The following is a 21,757-nucleotide window of genomic DNA, read 5'->3' as shown; positions in this document are numbered from 1 at the left end:
TCTCATGTAGACAGCATAACCAGAAACACCATTCCTTGGATTCTCGATCTCAGTCATGCTGATTGCCCTCCACATACTGAGCTTTCTAAAATATATTAATACTTTGTGAGAATCCAGTTTAAGGGGCAATTTATATATAACTGATATACATATTCGGAAGTACTTACAGGTGTGATTAATTTATTCTGTAATGCAATATGTGTAAAACAGTGCTGGAAGCCAAAGTTTAAAAAAGTAATTAATTGGTGGAGTACATAATTTGGAGTTGAGTAATTATATTGTGTTTGAATTCAGTATATGATGATAGAATGTCTAATTTCTTATTCCTGCAACTTGATTATCCTGGATAATGACGTGCAATTAATGCTGCTGTTTCAACCACAGTTTGAGTTGTTTTGCCTTTGGATCATGCTTAATCCCCGCTGGTCATTCAGTTCCCCGGGTATCTACCAGCAAGGCTAACTCGCCTGTAGAACAGAATGAGTTTTATTAGCTGTGCGGATCCATCCCACGGAATGAGAAATACTGAGCCCAAATGGACAAATGGTACCAAGAACAAGTGAAATGCTGGGGTTAAGAGCCTTGATTTTGAAGCAGGCAGCCAAATCTCACCTCAGCCTTAGGTAAGCTGCCTCTCCTCACAATGACTGGTGACCTACTCTGCACACTTCATATGCTAGCACCAGCCAATACAACTGATAACAGGCTTACTCAAGCCATGCCTTCAGCCCCACCAGCATAAGTAGCTAAGCACTGTGTGAAGACACCCTTTCTCAACAGAAGGAAGCAAGGGCTTTCTCTGAAGCAATGCTTTCAGCCACACACACTGAGGAGAGGGCTGACAGCGATGGCAGGATATTGGGGCCCCAGTGTAACACCATGTACGCCACAGCAGCCTCACCAAGGTCCACTGTCCACCCCAAACCCATTATTTTGAAGAGGAGTGGGTTTGTTTGTTTTTGCTTTTGGGGAATCAGTTTGAGAGTGTTGCTTCCTTTCTTTCTCTCTGTGTTTTCTCTGAGTTCTGTGCATGTAGGTGGTTCGATCACCTGCTTTTCTTCTATGAAATGGCTACTTTTGTGCCGCCTGCAACAGATTTTTAGATTTCCAAATGTGCCTCCAAGTCCAAATAGGTTGAGCACTGCTGATAAAACTGGTGCTTAATCCCAGTCAGGTCCAGATGCTTATTTAAGATTTGACAGACCAACTCCAAATCATTGTCCTCAAGGACTGGGAGTTTCCCTGAGTGTTTGCTATGCAGTTCCATGAACTGTGATTAGTGTCCTGGATGTAGATGAACAAAGGAGCACAATGGTTTTGGTTTTCATCTTTCCCCCCTCTGCCATAGCATCAAGTCTTATCGGACAGGTGCTTTTGAGACTCAACTCTTTTGCCATGTAACTGCTTCAAAAGCAGAAGCCCAAACCTTCCTTGGAACAAGTCACCCATGTAATAATGGGCAAATCTGTCAAGTTCAATTTCTCTCCATTTCTTGCTGTTCCCAGTCCTAAGTTCAGGCCTCCAAATTTCTACATTTGTGTGCTTTTTGTTTTGAAAACAAAGTCCTCATGAAAATTCACCAGCATCTTAGCACAAGTTTCTTCTAATAAGTACATTTTTGTACAAATTCTTGCAAAGCTTTCCCCCTCGATATAATGCATCTTTGTATGTTATTTTCACTAATACAGTACACATTTTCACCCTAGTACACACACTTCTGTACATGTTGCTTGGCTGGAGAACTGCCGTGCAAAATTCAGATAATTACAAATTCCAATGATTGGCCGTGTTTTGGTTCACATACTGTTTCAGTAAATGCAAATTAGGTAGGTTCACCTTGGAATGTGAAGTGAATCAAATTTCTCCCTCACCCACGCACCCAATGCATGGGCTGTGATTCTGTCTGTGGTTCACTGGAGTTGTTTTTCTCAAGAGCAGAAGCCAAGCCAATTTTAAACATTGCTACCGCCTTCCTTCTTCTTTTTAAAAATCTACTCTAGAGATTTTACTTGTGGAAGTATCAGTGCAGGGAGCAAGAATCACTGCTATGCTATAATGTTTGCTTATGAGAAAAGTCATTTAAAATCCTCTAAAGTCTTTTTAATGAATAATTTCAGCTTTGCTGTAGCAATTATCTGCACAGTTATTTTCAGTGGATTAAGACATGTTTCAGGGAGTTCATTTTCCTTGCTTCTGACCAAGGCCAATGTTCTACAGATTTTGCTATCCACTTTGCAAGACTTGGTTTCATTTCCCAAGAAATGAAATAATTTCTCTTGCTCTGGATAGGAATGGAAAGAACGCAGGGGTTGTGCCTTATTCTTTATTACAAGATGTCCAAGGCAATTGCTTTAGTAGGTCAGCGATCATAATTACATACAATATTGTAGTTAATAAAATGCATGCAAGAGATATATAGTCTATGAATATTAACTCCATTATGACCCATTCATCACTTTCTTATCTTGTACCTGTGAAAGTTGGCACATTTTACATGTTTTCAAAATGAATACAATTAATTTTTGTCCGCATGAAGGAAGATGGCTTTATTAATTTGTTTGGCCTCAATCCTGTGACTTATGGGGCAAGGAATAGATTGTGAACCTATGGATAAGCGCACTGACTTCACTGAAACAGTGAAGTAACCATGAAATTGCCACCAGAGATTCATGAATGTTTTGCCCCAGCTGAAACCAGACCAGCAGCAGGAGCAAAGAAGCCCTGTCTGGGACTTGCATTTTCTGGACACAGTAGGTGCAGAACAATTTGTAGCTGTGAGCTAATATATGAGTATTTGCTTCTGGATAAACTCACTAGCCCACAGATGTCTGTGCTGCCATTTGTTGTACATCGAAAGCCTAGATGAAGCTTTTCCCAGTCTATTTCTGTTACTTGGTTTGGTGACCTATTGGTGTTTTTTACCTGGTAGGGATTCAGATAAGAGAATATCCTAGGAGAAGCCAGCAACTGCGGCAAGAACTTATTATATGCAATGCATGTGCTCAGTTGTGTGGTTTGGGGAGAGTTCTAAGGGCAAGAAAGAAAGAACTGGAGCATCACATTTGGCTCCCGAGCCTGAGGTTGCTTATCTCCACTTTCCTAACTTGCAGTCAGCCCTCTGTTTGAGTGCCACATGTCTCATCACTCAAACTGAAGGAGAAACGCCCCCTTTCCCTTCTCTCTCTCTCCCTCTCCTTCCCTCCCTCCCCCCCTCTCTCTTACACACACATGAGGCAGGCAAGTAATAACATTGCCTCAATATTGAACATACTACTCATGATCAAGAGTTTGCAGAGGCAAACAAGTAACAACTCAGAACACAGTGTTATTAAGGGGCAGTATTCTGTGTTTTATTTGTTTTGCCTTTTGATAGCACCTTTGAGTCTCGTTTAATTAAGGAATTTTTAATTCCTCCCAGGCAACAGTGAAGCTATCATGTCAGGCACAAATGATGTGTTGAGCCCAACATAATTGTAGACCTTTGCACATGGCATTTGTTTAAGGTTATTATCGAGAAATGATAGACTGCACCAACCTCTCAACAATAAAGCCAAACATTCGCAGGAGTTACGCTGAGCAGGAGGGAGGTGCGCCACACATAAAAGTGACATTTTTGTTTCTATTTAAAGTTCCCCTAAGCAGCGCCATTCCGGTGGAGATTTTTCACCACTTACGCCTTTGTAACCTTTATTTGCGATTTTGGTGGGGAAAGAAAGAAAACCCTTATGTAAACTGTCTCAGAAATAAATGAAAATTCTGCTCGTGTGGAAATGCCACCAGCATCAGCGGGCAAATCTATAGAAAGTTCTTTTGTGTTTTGTTTTGTTTTAAAAAATCCTGTTTCTGGTATTTGCAGAAACACTGGTTAATTATGAAGAATATAAAGTTTGTTTTGACAGGATGCTAAAGAAGGGGGAATAAAAACAAGAAATTACATATAAAGTAGGTACGGTAAAGGTACACTTGATTGTTACCAAGTGTTCGTTTTTGTGTAATACATTTCATCTCATTCGAAAACACCTAGTAAGGTCATGACTATAGCTGAATAAAGAATCATTATTTACACAGATCTTCAAATGGTAGGCCCAGTAAGGGAAAACAGAGAAGCTATTTCCATTACGTTTATTGGAATCAAACCTACTCTCAAATATGGAAAAATTCTGACTCATGAGTTTGCATATATAATTTGGCACTTCTGAAGCTGCCATATATGTCATGGTTAATTGTTGACCCATCTGATCCAATATGGTCCTGTGGTCCTCCAACTCATATTGGCACAAGCCAGGATAACCAGTGGTCAGGGATGATGGGAGTCAATCAATCAATCAATCACCAACTAGAGCAGGGGTAGGCAAACTAAGGCCCGGGGGCTGGATGTGGCCCAATCGCCTTCTCAATCTGGCCCACAGCTCATCTGGGAATCAGCGTGTTTTTACATGAGTAGAAGGTGTCCTTTTATTTAAAATGCATCTCTGGGTTATTTGTGGGGCATAGGAATTTGTTCATTATTATTTTTTTCAAAATATAGTCCAGCCCACCACATGGTCTGAGGGACACAGCTGAAAAAGGTTGCTGACCCCTGAACTAGAGGGCCTTGATTGTTTTTCTTAACAAACTAAAGGCATCAATCAACCATGTTTTGTGGGGGGAGGACTAAAAGATCTGGGAATCGGGGTATAGAGAAGTGAAACATGAGTAATACAATACTATTTCCCCCTGCCATCTCATAAGTGAGTGACCAGAAGACTGGAGGATCAAGTCCAAATAAGGACTGGCCCATTAGGGCCCATTATGAATTGGATCTTATGGGTTAATAGCCAATGCATAATGCATAACTAGGTAGCAGGTAGGGATAGTACCAAATGAGGTGTTAGGTATCTGTAAGAAGTCCACATTCAAAGAGTTCTGATGCCCTGTCTCACTAGGATGACTCCAATTAAAAATTAGTCTTATGGTGGATTCATCTGTCTTCTTGACAACCTGATATACTTAAAGGGTGTGTAGTAAATTTGGCCAAGGCCTGAATACTGAGCTAATTTGGGTCTATTTGTGGGGCGCGGGTGGTGCTGTCGTCTAAACCACTGAGCCTCTTGGGCTTGCCGATCAGAAGATCAGCAGTTCGAATCCCTGCGATGGAGTGAGTCCCCGTTGCTCTGTCCCAGCTACTGCCAAACTAGTGCTTTGAAAGCACACCAGTGCAAGTAGATAAATAGGTACCGCTGTGGTGGGAAGGTAAACAGTGCTTCCATGCAGTCTGACCTCCCTGTTTTGGTATTTGTTTTTGTGTGAAACATGGAATTACAAAAGAGTGAGACGGAACAGGTCCTACGCTGGAAGTGAGGTGGTTGCAGCGATGGTCTTCTTGACTTCTTGAGCCCGTAACAATCCTCAGCTTGAGATCTTTTGACTTACCTGGAAGGCAAGTGAACTTGGTGGGGTGGCAGAAAGACTGGTGTCTTTAGACCCGTGTGAGACCTGAGAACTCATGGGCTAAAGCAAGGATGGGGAACTGCAGGCCTGAGAGCCAGATGCAGCCCCCACCTCAGAGTTTCCATCTCATCCTTGGGACTCTGCCTCATCCCTATCTAAGCACCACCTTCACAGCTCAAATCCATTTTGAGCAGGACAGTGGCAGGAGAGAACATTAGTAATGGGCACAGAAGAACAGCTTTCGCTCTTTAATGTGCTACAGAATAACTCCAGGGTGCTCATCATACGGCTTCATGATTTGTTTAGTATTTCACAGTGTGTCCTCAGCATCTTTACCACAAAATTGTTATAATTTAAGGCAGTTTTACGCAGGAGTTACTCTTTTCTAATCAGAATCTTAGATATGATTGTTTCTGGAAGAAACATCTTAGCAACTGTATTTTTAAGCTTAGGCAGCCATTCAGAATCTGATTACCTTTCCACAGTTTCAAACAAAATGGATTAACGTGTCTCAGCTTTTATTACATTTTCGACACCTGTCATTTGGCATTAAGCTGACACTATGCAGATCTATTGCAGATCAGTATGAATGGACAGAATGTAATGGTATATTATACATAGGAAATGGTGATGGATAAAGCGAGGGTAATTTATGTTATGTTCCTATTAGAGTGAAATATTTCTGGGAGAGCCTTACACGCTTTAGGCAAATCAACTTTTCTGTGGAGTTTAGCGGTAGGAAGGCAACTAATTAATAACTGTTGCTGTTGGGCGAGATCCAATGTAGCAGGAGAAAGTGTCTGTTCATACAATAGGGCTTCCCCTTCTCCCCCTTGCAACCTTCTGCACACTCCCAAAATCTACTGTGGGGTTGAAGAGAAATCTTCTCATTGCAGAAACAGATTTCCATTACACAAGCAAGCAGAAATCATTGGATGTCACCCTTTAGCTTTATTTATTCATTGCCTTATACAGTCCTACCTTGGTTCGTGAACACCTTGCTAGTCGAATGTTTTCGCTCCCGAATGCCACAAACCCAGAAGTGAGTGCTCCAGTTTGCGAATGTTCTTTGGAACCCAAATGTCTGGCATGGCTTCCATGGCTTCCAGTTGACTGCAGGAGCTTCCAGCAGCCAATCAGAAGCCATGTCTTGGTTTCTGAACATTTTGGAAGTTGTACGGACTTCCAGACCAGATTCCGCTCAACTTCCGAGATGCCACTGTAGCACAAGAAGTTTCAAGATGACTTAAATGCAATGTCATTATGAAACTAAATGGCAGTTAAGTTGGTAAAGGTCAAGGGTAACCTGGATGGTTAAGTCCAGTCAAAGGTGATTATGGGGTGTGGCACTCATCTCACTTTTCAGGATGAGGGAGCCGACGTTTGTTCATAGATAGCTTTCTGGGTCATGTGGCTAAACCGCTTCTGGTGCAATGGAACACTGCGACGAGTGCCAGAGTGCACAGAAATGCCGTTTACCTTCCCACCGCAACATAATAGCATTATGTTGGTGTTAGTGCTGACCTTTAAAGCCCTAAATGGCCTCGGCCCTGTATACCTGAAGGAGTGTATCCACCCCCATCGTTCAGCCCGGACACTGAGGTCCAGTTCCGAGGGCCTTCTGATGGTTCCCTCATTGCGAGAAGTGAAGCTACAAGTAACCAGGCAGAGGGCCTTCTTGGTAGTGGCATCTGCCCTGTAGAACGACCTTCCATCAGCTGTCAAGGTAATAAACAACTATCTGACTTTTAGAAGATGTCTGAAGGCAACCCTGTTTAGGGAAGTTTTTAATGTTTGATGTTTTATCACATTATTATTATTATTATTATTATTATTATTATTATTATTATTATATTATTATTATTGTTATTATTATTATTATTATGTTGGCAGCAGATTGGCGGGGTATAAATAAATAAATTTATTATTATTATTATTATTATTATTATTATTACTATTAAAATTAAGTATAATAAGGGAAGAAAGACTGAAAATGATTATACAAAAATCTGCAACAATTAAAACACATCAACAGCCTCCCTAAAATGTCAGCATAATCAACACTAAAGTACCAGCCAGCAGCTAACTACAGCACAGCAGAAAGAAGAAAATTAAAAATTAAATGCTTGGGAGAAAAGGAAAGTGCTCAGAATAAACCATGACTTTATGACTGAGCTACAAGTCTTTCAAACTAGTGTTACTTTCAAACTTAGGACACCACAATGCACCACCAATCTCATCTACTGCAAGTGTCATTTACGTGGGGAGTGGTTTGCTTTCTGCCAAATTCGGAGTCTCTATCCTGCCCTGTACCTTATACCTTCTCCGCAATTCATTTCTGTGAAAATGAGGTATGAAGAAAACAAGCAGAAGTGCAATTGATTGCAAGCTTTCAGACTTTAAAGAGAATTTATTCATCTATTGTTTCAAAACAATAAAGCAGCCCTTACATTAAGCCACTCAGAAGACATTACAAAACATTTCCCCTCTTTCTGTCATTTTCAAAAAGCATTCCAGACTGACAAGAATCTTCTGTTCTAGTGTGCAAGGGAACAATTGTGAAGTGAAGCATTGCAAGCAGCTGACTGGTGTTCTGCATTGTTGTACATCCCATTATTTCTCCCCTTTTTTTGAATTTCACACTCAAGAAAAGTAAGTTTTCAAAAGATGACCTTAACGTTCTTTGTACTAATTCAAATGCTAAACAATTAATTTCTATTGCACACATTTTTGTGACAGAAGGACGAGACACACAGTAGGCCTAGTTCTGTCCTCAAACGTGTAACAAGACTGTGTGGCCCTGGAATAGTAAAGTATTTGGCACCTAAAGAAATACACAGAAATGCCTTCTCAGACGAGGATTTTAGGAATCATGGTTTATCGCCGTGTAGGAGTTTAGGTGATACACGTAGCTAACATTACAAATTGTGCCTAAAAGTGGACCAGCACTGGTGTAACTGAAACGATAATGGAGCTGAATGCTTCCTTGACCAAATACTGGTCAAAACTCTTGCAAAAGCTTTTTGTCCCAGAGGAAGTTTACAGAATAGGTTGGCAGCCTTCCTGACCAACAGCACATTTGTCCTGTTCAAATTAATAATAATATTAATAATAATAATTTATTATTTATACCCCGCCCATCTGGCTGAGTTTCCCCAGCCACTCTGGGTGGCTTCCAATCAAGTGTTAAAAGCAATACAGCATTAAATATTAAAAATTTCCCTAAACAGGGCTGCCTTCAGATGTATTTTAAAAAGCAGATAGCTGCTTATTTCCTTCACATCTGAAGGGAAGGCGTTCCACAGGGCAGGCGCCACTACCGAGAAGGCCCTCTGTCTGGTTCCCTGTAACCTCACTTCTCACAATGAGGGAACCGCCAGAAGGCCCTCGGTGCTGGATCTCAGTGTCCAGGCTGAACGATGGGGGTGGAGACGCTCGTTCAGGTATACAGGACCGAGGCCGTTTAGGGCTTTAAAGGTCAGCACCAACACTTTGAATCGTGCTCGGAAACGTACTGGGAGCCAATGCAGATCTCTCAGGACCGGTGTTATGTGGTCCTGGTGGCCACTACCAGTCACCAGTCTAGCTGCCGCATTCTGGATTAATTGCAGTTTCCAGGTCACCTTCAAAGGTAGCCCCATGTAGAGCGCATTGCAGTAGTCCAAGGGGGAGATAACTAGAGCATGCACCACTCTGGGAAGACAGTCTGCAGGCAGGTAGGGTCTCAGCCTGCGTACCAGATGGAGCTGGTAGACAGCCGCCCTGGACACAGAATTAACCTGCGCCTCCATGGACAGCTGTGAGTCCAGAATGACTCCCAGGCTGCGCACCAGGTACTTCAGGGGCACAGTTACCCCATTCAGGACCAGGGAGTCTTCCACACCTGCCTGCCCCCTGTCCCCCAAAAACAGTACTTCTGTCTTGTCAGGATTCAACCTCAATCTGTTAGCCGCCATCCATTCTCCAACCGCCTCCAGGCACTCACACAGGACCTTCATCTCCTTGAAAATTAAGTTTCATTCTGCTCACCTAACTCTTGACATGAGGCAAGTGTTTGATACCATTAGTATGCACTTTCCTGATCATGAAGAAGTCAACTCAGAACCAACAGCACCTCGTCAAGAAAGTCTGGACTGGATTTTTCTGCCCCACTTGCCCATTCTGCTGTACGGATGTTGTTGTTGTTTTTGTGTGGGTAACAACACCTAGTAGAGGAGGTTTTTTTAAAAAAATGCCTCTGGATAATAGGAACTTTATACTGATGCATCAGGTCTCCTTGGCTTGAAACACCAGCTGAATTCAATGGGAGATTTCACAGAGCAATGTAGGCAAATGCAGAATTAAATGAGAAATGATAGGATGACATTCTAAAAATCCTTGCTCCAAATTATTCTAAAAGTCACAGTGCAAGAGGTATAATTGGCAGGAAAGCATAGAGCTTGTCAGTCCACTGCACTAATTACCCAGTCAAGAGCTTGGAGTGAACTCCTACCAGCCTATGTCGCGGGTCTCTTCCGTCTTAGACAGATCTGCTTCTTTTTCACTTCAGCTCCAACACGTTATTCTGAATTTTTAAAAACAGCATCTTCAATTTTTCAGACAAAGATCACCCCCTCCCCTGCCGCCTGCTAATATACAAATGTTACTGAGGATTGGCTACTGGCCTCATATTTTGTTTGGAAGCAAGATGGGAGATTAAGTGCAAAGCATATTTTATATAAGACAGCCAGAAGTCAGTCTCTCTCTCTCTCTCTCTCTCTCTCTCTCTCTCTCTCTCTCTCTCTCTCTGAATGAAACATGCAAAATGGCATTAAATGTATTTCACTGTGTCACCAAGAATTCAGTGGAGCCAGCAGTAATGAATATGCTTTTCTCCTCAGCTGGATGAGTGTTTCATTTCTGCCTGACAAGATCATCCGACAAGCAGACCCTGCACTGGCAATGTTGTATATTTTCAAAGGCATGTAAATTAGGTTGACAGGCTCATAAACATAAATTGGCAGGCATCCCACAGCAATGCTCGTTAAGATGCACTAATGCCATATAATAAATACATACTGGTATAATATCTCCATCCATACAGGCACACACAGCTAGGCAGAACATAAGGTGACCTACAATGCGTTTTGTACACTGCAGCATGTGGTGGCATTTAATGGCAACTGCAGAATTACTAAAGGGGTCCTTAGCCCTCGTAGTCAGGCTGATCTGTTTTCCAAGTAAGAAATGCAAAGAGGTCACATTGGGCTGGTGAGCGCATTTGGGATTCCCCTCACACACATCTTGTTAGGAGCGCTTGTTTGTCGAATGCTACAAGCGTTGGCTATTATTTATCACTCCTGCTGTTATTTGTAGCACTATTACTTTCAGTTTTACACATATCTTTATGGTCTTGTGTTCACCTTCACAACAACCCTGCATCATTCTCATTCTCATTTTACGGACAGGGCAACAACTGCTGAGATATACAGTTTTGTTAAATGCATCCTTGAAAATTCCAAGGCTGAAGAAACAGGCTGCTAACACGTGCCCCTCAGGCTTATGCTCACTGCAGTGGCGTAGCATCCTTTACTGGCACCCGGGGCGTTTGTCTGCATGCACACCAGGTAGGATGAGGGATTGGGCACAGAGGGTGAACAAAACCCATTACAGCAGCTGAACCGTCACCACCACCACTGGGCAGGCACAGGGCATGGAGGGTTCACAGGGTTGCACTGCGCCACCCACCCATGCAGGGGGGGAGCCCAGCCAGCTGACATGGCCCTTGGCAGGCACATCCCCCCAACACTAGCCAGGTGGCCATTCAGCAAGGGGGCAGGAGGCACATTGGCAAGGCTCTGAGGTCCAGAAACCCTTGGCAGCAAGCAGGGTAGGGATACCTGCATGGGTGCACTTGGCTCACACCCCCTCAAAACCGTGCGCCAGGGGTTATGGCCCCCATGGCCCTCCCCACATTACGCCCTTGGTTCACTGACCCTTATCTAGTTTCTAGATATAGGTAAGATCAACTTTATTCACTGGGCTGATGTATTTTGAGCCAAGCTCAAAGTATAAGTGCCACCTAACTGCACTGCAGGACAAATGCCATTCCCCATAACTTCGTAAAGTTTTGCATCTAATTTCAGAGTCAGACAAAGGGGTGCCAACTTGAATAAAATATTAGGGGGGCCCACCCTGCGTAATCGATCACAAGATGTGGAACATGCACACCATGTGAATGGCAATGCCCATCAACTTCAGGTAGGAGTTGGCTCCTATGGTCAAACAACATCAGCACAGTACAGGAGAGGTGAGCAAGAAGAATACAGATGTATCTCTGCCATAGATTTTCCTGCGCATATTTTAGCTGCAAGTCATCAAAAACAATCCATCCAGTAATGGTTATGTAGTGTGCTGATTATAAGCAAACCATTTCACAGTACAGTGGCACCTCGGGTTCCAGACGCTTCAGGTTCCAGACGCTTCAGGTTACAGACTCCACTAACCCAGAGATAGTACCTCAGTGAACTGGAATACAGTGAGGGGAGGTGTGGGGAAGTCTGGGAAATAAGTAAATGCAAAGAATATTATGAAAATGAAATTGTTTTTATTTGTTTTTTCTTGTTGTTTTTGTATTTTTGTATTTTTCTTTTTCTTTTCTTTTTCCTATGTAAAAATCCTAATAAAAATATTATTAAAAAAAAGAGAGAGATAGTACCTCAGGTTAAGAACTTTGCTTCAGGATGAGAACAGAAATTGTGCAGCGGTGGCGGTGCGGCAGCAGCGGGAGGCCCCATTACCTAAAGTGGTACCTCAGGTTAAGAACAGTTTCAGGTTAAGAACGGACCTCCAGAACAAATTAAGTTCTTAACCCGAGGTACCACTGTATAATATAAAGCAAGCCATGTAGAGGCTGTATCCACTGATGCGGTCCTGTTTGTGCAATGACTCTCGCTTGTGTAATGAGACATCCCTTCCTCCCTCTGCCTCGCAAATCTACTCTGAAGGGCTAGGGGACGCCCTCAGAAAAAAAATTGGGAGGAGAGGGAGTTCCATTGTGTGAGCAGTAGTCCTTGCATAATTGGGAAGACTTCATTGGATATAAGTACCAGGAGGGCTTTTTTCAGGGGGAACTTGCCAGAACGAGGGAGGTGTTCATGGTGAGTTCCGGCACCTCTTTTTCTAGAAAAATAGCACTGAGAACCAGTCATGACAGACTAGCTCCAAAGGGGAAAAGGAGGAGAATTTAGGGCGAGAGCAGATGATATTATTATTATTATTTATACCACGCCCATCTGACTGGGTTGCCCCAGCTACTCTGGCTAGCTTCGAACACATATAAATAACATTATAAAATGTAGCTATTAAAATGCAAACACACACAACTCAGATTTGTGAGATGCAGCCACCCATTTCATGTATCGTGTAGTGTGGTCTTTAGACTTTCTTTCCTATTGTCTACTGCATTCCTCTCTACAAAATGTTGTCTATGGCTGAAACACCCAACTGGAGTCATGTTTTAAGGGATCAAATGTCTCAACAGATTGGCAAGACCTTGCTTCATAAAGTGTACACCCATACTGATTTAAGTTGTGCTATGTACTGTATTGCAGTGGGAGGGAATTAAGCCCCATCTTTCTATAAACAAGCAAAAAAACCTTAGATCAAGTAAAAACTAGATCTATATGGCAATAGCCTATGGAACTATCAAGAGATTTTGACATTATGTTTTGCAATTTTCAATAGAATGAAAAACAATAATACAACAAATGGCTACAACTCTCTTGCATTAATCTTACAGCATATGTTTGGGAAAAGCGATATGCATATAAAATAAAAGAAACGAAACAACAAATAAGACAACTATCTGATATAGCCACTGCAAAACCCAGCATGAATTTTTCTTCAAATTTAATTTCAAAGAACCTACTTTTTATCAGTTAGCTTTAGAATATCCTTGGAAAAGCTCCTTGGAAACCCCTCAGCTATTTAGCCATTTATATACATGAGCCAACCAGGAATTTGGGCAGAGTCTATCCATCGCAACCATATCTGTCAAAAATAATTTTGGTAGGTTTATATCTTCTATAATCTTGTAATCCAAGCCAGTAACCAAAGAACATAAACCTAATTTCAGATGTCACTAAATTCTCTACAGAGGTTAGCGAATAATACAATGTGAAAACAGGCACTAATATGCCAATAAAAGTGTATATAGCAGTGTATATCCATCAGGTTTTTGAAATGAATTTTATAGCTGTGAGCCACTCAGAGGACTGTAAAGTCAAAAAGCACTACAGCGATGTTTAAGTGAACAAAAATAAGAATAAGTCTCTGGCACAGACTGTAACACCAAAAGAGGCAAATTTAGATTGTAATAGCTGAGCATCTACTGCAAATGAGGAGCACGAAGAGCAGGCACCCCAGAAGCTGAGCAGAGGGTTCAGTAATACAGGGAAGATGCTTGTGACACAGCACCCAACAGGATTGCACTAAAGAGGTCAATCCTGCTGACTGCAGGCTGCTGCTGTTGTGGAAGCATGTTCCCTACACTGAAGGTGCTTGCAAAGCAGCACCCAGCAGGATGGCACAGTCTGCTTGCCAGCTGGTGAGCGGAGGGTTCGATCTTACTGGTTGCAGGGGTCTGCTTTGCAATTGTATTCCCTGCAGGGCTACCACTGCTGCACCCAGCAGGACTGAAGCCTCCTACTCTGTGCAGTGCAATTGAGGGGCGGAGTTGCAATCTATTTCTCCCCCTTCTCATTTACATGTTTAACTTAAAATAAAACGTAATTATACATCAACCCCAAACCAGAATTGATTGGAGGCTGGATCCGGGTCAGGTCAAATGTTTCCTGGGCTGCCTACATTCTGGCACACCCAGAGTCCTGGGTAAAGATAGATGAAGGACCTCTGGATGGTTGAGTCCAGTCAAAGGTGACTATGGGGTTGTGGCACTCATCTTGCTTTCAGGCCGAGGGAGCCAGCATTTGTCCACAGACAGCTTTCCAGGTCATGTGGCCAACATGACTAAACCGCTTCTGGTGCAATGGGACACCAGGAAAGAAACCAGAGTGCATGGAAACGCTGTTTACCTTCCCGCCACAGCAGTACCTATTTATCTGCTTGCACTGGGATGCTTTCGAACTGCTAGGTTGGCAGAAGCTGGGACAGAAGTTGGCGGAAAGAACATATCTCAATGTGAGAGTTTTCAAATAAGAGACATGCCTCCCAACGTAGCAAAAATTAATTGCATTTGACACTTTTAATTTCAGGACCACTTAAGAACAGTTAATAGTCTCTGAATCAGGCTTGTTGGTTTTTCTTTATATTGTTGTAAGTTTGGGGCTGGGTGTATGTGTGCCAACCCTCTCTAATTCCTGGATCCAGCAAGTGTTAAAAGCTAATCAAGCTTTCTTGTTCCAGAAAGTAGCCAAACTAGCTTCCTGGTAAAGTGATGGGAGATTAAGGGGCTTGGTGCAAGATGGCAGAGAGGTGGCAGGCCCTCCCTCAACAGGCAAAGACAGTTGGGAGTGGAGGTCTAGCAGTGATGGAACCTAGAAGCAAAGCAGGATATTGGAGAGTGAGAGAACCAGAAGAAATGATTGAGAGCAATGCTTAATTTCTGTTTGAATCCTAGGGCACAGCCATGGGAGAAACAAGGCCCTTTGGGAGTGCTAAGAATGCATATATGTGTAAATAAACCATATATCATAAAGACACCACAGTCTCCAATGTGCCTCATTTCCAAAAGAAAACATAAACCCTGGGCAAGCACCCTGGAATCTTGTACCACTAGGAGATTGTTGTGGCATGCAACAATATTGTTCATTGTAAAAAGACAAATTTTCTGGATTTGATAGTTAAATGTGGCTACAAAATCAGAGTTGTCTGAATGTCTGATTCCAAACAGAAAGGCTAGAGTCTGACAGGAATCCTAGGCATGTTTGTACTCAGAAACAAGTTCCATGGGGCTACCTCCATAGCGAGTTTACAATTTCACTGCACATTATGAAAATTATCCAACGAGTATGCAATAAGCATCTGAACTTCTACCACTCAAGCAAAACTTTTTGACACTGTCAAACGTCCCCTACAAGTTTCTGTTCACAGTTATTACATTAAAAAAAAAATGTTCCAAGTTACACCATATGTATGCTGTACATAAATAACATATTTATTCTGTTCCATTGGTGTATTTTAATAAGCATTGCTTTGGGACACCATGCCTGACAATTTAGGTTTATGAGGCTGTCAACAGAATTTACATGGTTAGGAAAATGTGATACAAAGTTGCCAGAGTAAGCTGCTGTCTGTCAAACGTAGCTGTCATGGGAAAATGAAACTTATAGAAGCTTGTACAGGCAGGACTGAATCGAATATGACAGAAAGGGTTTCCCCTTCCTTAGGAAATGCAAAAGATGTGGGGTGCCTGTGATTGTGAGTCACATTGTATCATTCATTTTCATCAGAAACACTTGTTTAAATATATTATCGAAAAGCAACATATTCTCCTTGGTGGGACTTGTTGTGTCATGCATATTCTGAGGCATGGGTCACCAATCCTTTTGGAACAGTAGGCACATTTGGAATTATGAGAGAGTTGCTGTGGGTATAAGTCACAAAATGGCTGCTGTGGAGGGCGTGTGGTAACATAAAATGGATGCCATGGAGCCATGGATTAACACAAAATGGCTAGCCCATCTAAAAGAGGTGAAAAAGAAGAAGAACCACAAAAAGCATACCCCCTATGAAGCGGCATATCCCCCATGAATGGTGGGGAAAAGGCACCTACATCAACTACAGAAAAGGGCTCTTTCCACTTCTCACCTGTTCAGAATGGAATGGTGAGTGGCAAGGATGCCAACTTGAATAAAATATTGGGGGGGGGGTCTGTGTGTGCAGGGACGCCCCACCCCATATAATTGATCACAAGACATACATACCACTTGAATGGCAAAGCCCATCAACTTTAGGGCCTCCCTTCCCCCAGCCCCATCTAAATATTTTATGGGGGGGGGGGAGAGAAAGAGACCTCAGCCCCTAGGAGTTGGCTCCTACGTTGGGCGGGTGTCCAAACCTGACATTCATTTAAATGTGGACATGTCTGGGGAGGGCATATTCAATGCAAGAGAGGCTGAGCCAATTCAAACCAGACCAGAACATGAAGACCAAACAGTCTTTCATGGATTTTTGAGGGGATATTTACTGAGAGCTTTTACAGGTGCCATATTGACAGGGGGTATTGGTGGTTGCTTGTGAGTGACTGCTTGGTGACCCTTCCTCTGAGGCCTTCTGTTAACATATCATTCTTCTGACCAGAGCCAGGTCCCAATTTGAAGGTTCTCTAAGTGCCTTCTAGATTCCCTGTCAGTGGTCCCTGGCACCTTCCCTGATGGTGGGGATAAACAGCCGCCATTTACATTTTCCACAATGCCCCAGAATGGTGCTGTAATGGTGTGGGAAAACAAAATGATGACTATACTCAGTTAGCAGCTGCTACTTGGTATACCAGACGCTTTTTTTAAGGATACCAATGGCTGGTGTCAGCTGGGGGTCTTGCTGTTGCTGAGGAGACCAGCAGCTGCTCCTGACATTTGTTTTACAGGTGAGTAGACAGTAGTTTGTTAGCGGATAGCAATTAGTAGCGCCAAAGATTTTACCCATGCACACCCTCCCTCAACCGTTCTCCATCAATTAATGAGAAAAAAAGAAGTTGCATTTGAAAATGATTAAAGGAACGAGAACAGCTCAGTGAACTTCTTGGTGGTGCTGCGAAGAGGGGTTTTTTTGTGCTTCACCTATTTTTCAAGGTGGTCAGGGAGTGATCTGCAGCCTTTCTGGGTGCTTGCCTTTCTTGAAAACCCTGTGGCATTCTCAGGCGGGCTTTCCTATAAGCACAGGAAATCTGGAAGTCTGTCTGCTGTGTGTCTCAAATCTGTTCACTATTAGTCATTTCCCTGTGTGTAAAAAGTCTTTTTACTGTTTAAGGTAAAAGGAGAGACTTCCCTTCAAAACAAAATCAGCAAGCACACCAATCTCAGTAGTCAAGTGTCCCTAGCATCCTATGCTCCAGTGGAAGACATCATGAGGGAACACATTCAATGTTTTTTGTTTTCTTTTTCAGACCAGGAAGCATGGGGAGCCAGGAAGGCTACAGAGTGCTGGAGAAATATTTATTGAAAAGAAACCACACACACATACCACCCATGTCCACCATGCCACCATAAAATGGTTTCCCCATATGGATGAATAGTTTTCTCCTGTGGGTTCCTGCTTTGTATTGTTTTTAATTTTGTCTCCTGCTATTTTCAGAGTTCCCTTTAACTGCTTTCTAGCCGTTTTTATTGTATTTTGAACATCTTCTTGAGACATGTATGTGGAAGGCAATAAGTAAGTAAGTAAGGTAAACTCGACCCCACACCCTCCAACATTCAATTAATTCTAAAGTGCTCTGACAATGAGGTGGAAAAGTAGAAACCCCTTTTAGAGGTGAAGAACTCTTTTGAGAAATTGGAGTACAGGTTTTAGTGATAGCTATTACCATCACCAACTGACGATTTTTTATTTTTACAAGCGATACAGTACTCAGGCTATTTTTAAACATAATAGCTTAATGTACGAACCCTGACTCAACCTCCCTTGTCCTCGCCGCCCCCAATTGCTTATCTGGCAATAGGGGAGTGGACTGCATGGAGTACAAAGAATAAGGAGAATCAGGGCGATTCATTGGTCTCTCCCCCCCCAAAAGTAAAAGCATTATGTCAATCCCTCTTCCCTGTGCCAGATCAGGGTCTCCACAAAGTCACATAGCACTCTGCCACTCTGTTTTTCTGCACTTTTTGGTCCCAAATAGCCTTTTCTTTTCATATGTCTCCATGTTTATTTCGGTCCGTGCCTTTTGCATGGGTTTTTCAAGGAGTGACGCTGTCAAAAATGTTGCACATGGAGTACCAAAGAGCTTCCGGGCTGCTGCTGTTAAGCACAACAGCTGAAGGCACCATACTTTTCCGTGTATAAGACGTTTCTTTTTTTTTTACTGTAAAATAATGTTCAAAATTCGGGCGTGTCTTATACATGGATAGTGCATTGAGGGGGTGATGGGTTGCAGCCCCAAGCAGTAGCTTGTCAGTGGTGATTTGGTGGTTGGTTGGTGGCTGCTGCGAGGGCTGCTTTGGATTGGCTGCTGCTGCCTTAATTGTGTGGGTGATTGGTTGATGCGGAAAGGGCTGCTTTGGATTGGCTGTAGCTGCGGCAGATGGGCTTGCGATTGCGGGCTGCTGTTGGTGAGCAGGCACGCGCTTGTTGAATTTGGCGGTGCGAGCGAGTGAATGCGTTTTCAACAACTCTGAGCCATCTCCCCCCATTTTCTTAAATTTGAGTCCCCCAAAATAGGGGTCGTCTTATACGGGGGGGGGGCGTGTTATACACGGAAAGATACGGCATTTTAAAAAGCTGAAAGCTTGGTTAAAGTTTTTTTAAAAAAATAAATAAATCTTAATTGTTCAAGCAAAAATCGGACACCTGGAGCTCTTTAGAACCCTGCAGATGGTGTTCTAAACAAGACATGTTAAGCCTGAACACCCCTATAATCCCCTTTCAGACGTCCCCTCTTGATGCGAGGATGTCTGAAATGAAGCCATCAAGTGTGTGGACATTGGAGGGAAGGCTTGCTAATTCACCCCTTCTCATCCCTACGTGAAGGAGCATCTCCACCCCCATCGTTCTGCCCGTACACTGAGGTCCAGCGCCGAGGGCCTTCTGGCAGTTCCCTCATTATGAAAAGCAAAGCTACAGGGAACCAGGCAGAGGGCCTTCTCAGTAGTGGCGCCCGCCCTGTGGAACGCCCTCCCATCAGATGTCAAAGCGATCAACAACTACCTGACATTCAGAAGACATCTTAAGGCAGCCCTGTTCAGGGAAGTTTTTAATGTGTGATTTTAGTGTATTTTTGGTTTCTGTGGAAGCCGCCCAGAGTGGCTGGGGAAACCCAGCCAGATGGGCGGGGTACAAATAATAAATTATTATTATAAATTATTATTATACGTTCAGGGCACACACTTTTAGGTGACGACTGAATCAGACTAGTTCAGGGTCCCTTCGCCTAACTCAGTCAATGTACTGGTCAGCTCTCACTGGAGACAAAACAAAAACGGTTCACATGAACCCACCTCCACATTGACTTTCTGCAAAGACCCTTCTCAACTACCCAGGACAAATGCGTGTGGGTCAAAAGTGGGGCTGGGCAGAAATGCTGCTCCAAATGGTTTGTATGAAAGGCGCTGCCACCACAGATCCAAAAGTTAATGGATGAATTTAAAATATGCTGCTCCAACTCAACTTGCTAATCTACATTTAACTAATCCTCCCACTTTATAATGTGACTAAAAATGGCATTCTCTCCCTCACTTGTCGCAAAGGTTTAACAGGAGAGCCACTGAAATGAGAAATAATAATAATGCTCAGCTTCATTATTTTTTCAAAACCTATGTGCTGTGCATTGACAAGTGCAAAGGGTTATAAATAATTGAAGCGGAATCTGCATTGTTAAGCTAAATGTCACCCTACACGTTTGCTCACTTCCTTACTAATTCATCAGATTTGAGAAATTCGCATGGGGGTCTTTAATAAGACTTGGATTGACAAAGTCCTATTGAAGTAATATTTTACCGAGCCAAGAGGGGGAAAGGAGTGTGGCGAAAGAACCAGAGTGGATTATTTTTTCATCTAAAGCAAATCCTAGTTTTGCTGTTCTCTAGAGTAATCTTTCTGTGGGCACCATCATATGACTTTTAGGCCAAACACTGAATGGGCATACGTAAGTCACAGGAAGGCCACTGTATCATGACATGGAGGAGTAATTAAAAAGAAACAAATAAATGCATTAATTGATTTTTGGACTATTGAGGAGATAAAAGGAATAGGCAATGTCTGTATTGTTGGGCCTACTCTGATACCATACCCTCCAACATTTCTCTGGTGAAAATAGGGACATCCTAAGGAAAAGAGGGACATTCTGGGATTAAACCAGAAACCGGGACAGCTTCTCTAAATCAGGAACTGTGCCTGGAAAATAGGGACACTTGGAGGGTCTGAGATTCTAATCTGAGGATTGGAGTGATCTCTTCCACTCCAATTGTCAGATTGTAAATTAAAACAGTATCACCTAAAAATAAGTGTTTCATATTGGCCATGTATTGGCTCAGATAGTATGATATCAATGTGTGTGTGTGTTTTTGTGTGTGGAATATAATGTGCTTCCTGAACTATTCCCTCAAGAGGAATGTTGCTCTTTCGCCAATGCAATAACCTCTATATGATAAATACACAAAGTAACTCTCTTTCCTTAAAAGTCAGGCTGTGTGAAAATATTTTTGCTACCCTTTGGTTAATACTTAGCGAACAACCTTAGGCCCAGTAAAGTTATATGGAGCCAGATCTGGCAATGGCCAGCAGTACGTTAAATTTACAACAAGGATTTAAGATGCTGGTCCAATATAAGAAACGTGGACTTTACCATCTCCACCTAGAATAAATTATAGAATTTCTGACAACACAGAACCTTAAAAATGGATCTTTCTAGGGAGAAGCTCTCACATCTTCCTCTTCTTGAAGGCATGCTTTCTGGGACCAAATAATCATATACCCCTTATTACTTTGCTTTCCTCTGTTCTGTGTGATTGATCCCTGGCCACCCTTGCACATATTTCACTTCCTGATCCTGCCTGGAGCCTCTGTGCAAAAAGCACACCCAGAGCTTCAGTTCTTGATCAGCTGTACTGGACTACAATTCCCATCATCCCTGGCCATTGGACATGCTGGCTGAGAATGATTTGCATTGGAGTGCAACAACATCAGAAGGTCCATAGTGTCAGCACTGCCCTTGAGCCAGTGTCACCAACTGGACTCATCCACTCAGCCCCGACTGGGCTAGGCGAGCTGGGTAGCACTTCCAGAGACCACCTTCTGCACAGGAACAGGTCAAAGTGCTGTGGACTCACAGCTTAGAGTTGTGAGGACTGGATTCACTTCCACAAGAAGGCAGTCGTCGCACAGCAGAGTATAGCAGAGTATAGCAGAGCATAAACGACTCGGAGAGCAGCTCTGTAGAATATCTTCTTTATTCTATCTACAACCATAATACACAACTATATACAGAGCTAAATGAGGTCTAAACGAAAATGCTGAACTGCACTGAGTGTCTGCAGCTGCTCTTAGCAGCAACCTTATCTATACACACGATCTCTCTCTAACACTCAGTCTCTCTCTCTCCAACACTTTGATGTGAGGCTGGAGCGGAATAAGTAGAGAGCAGAAACCGCCCCTCCCCTCTGGAGAATCAGCAGAG

General features: G+C 42.8%; 1 long non-coding RNA gene across 3 annotated transcripts in view; it reads right to left on the bottom strand.

The window, feature by feature from the left end:
• Positions 1 to 258: 258 nt before the first annotated feature.
• Positions 259 to 21,757, bottom strand: part of LOC310673432 — a 38,260-nt gene continuing 16,761 nt past the window's right edge. For all 3 annotated transcript variants that reach the window (XR_014509001.1, XR_014509002.1, XR_014509003.1), the window contains one exon: positions 259 to 467. This is a non-coding gene — a long non-coding RNA (uncharacterized lncRNA). The remainder of the gene's footprint in view (positions 468 to 21,757) is intronic.

The sequence above is a fragment of the Podarcis tiliguerta genome (genome assembly GCF_965153285.1).
Source record: "Podarcis tiliguerta genome assembly, chromosome: 3".
In the NCBI taxonomy this organism is placed as follows: domain Eukaryota; kingdom Metazoa; phylum Chordata; class Lepidosauria; order Squamata; family Lacertidae; genus Podarcis; species Podarcis tiliguerta.
Note: the sequence above shows the minus strand (reverse complement) of the source record. Positions and strands in the feature narration are given on the sequence as shown.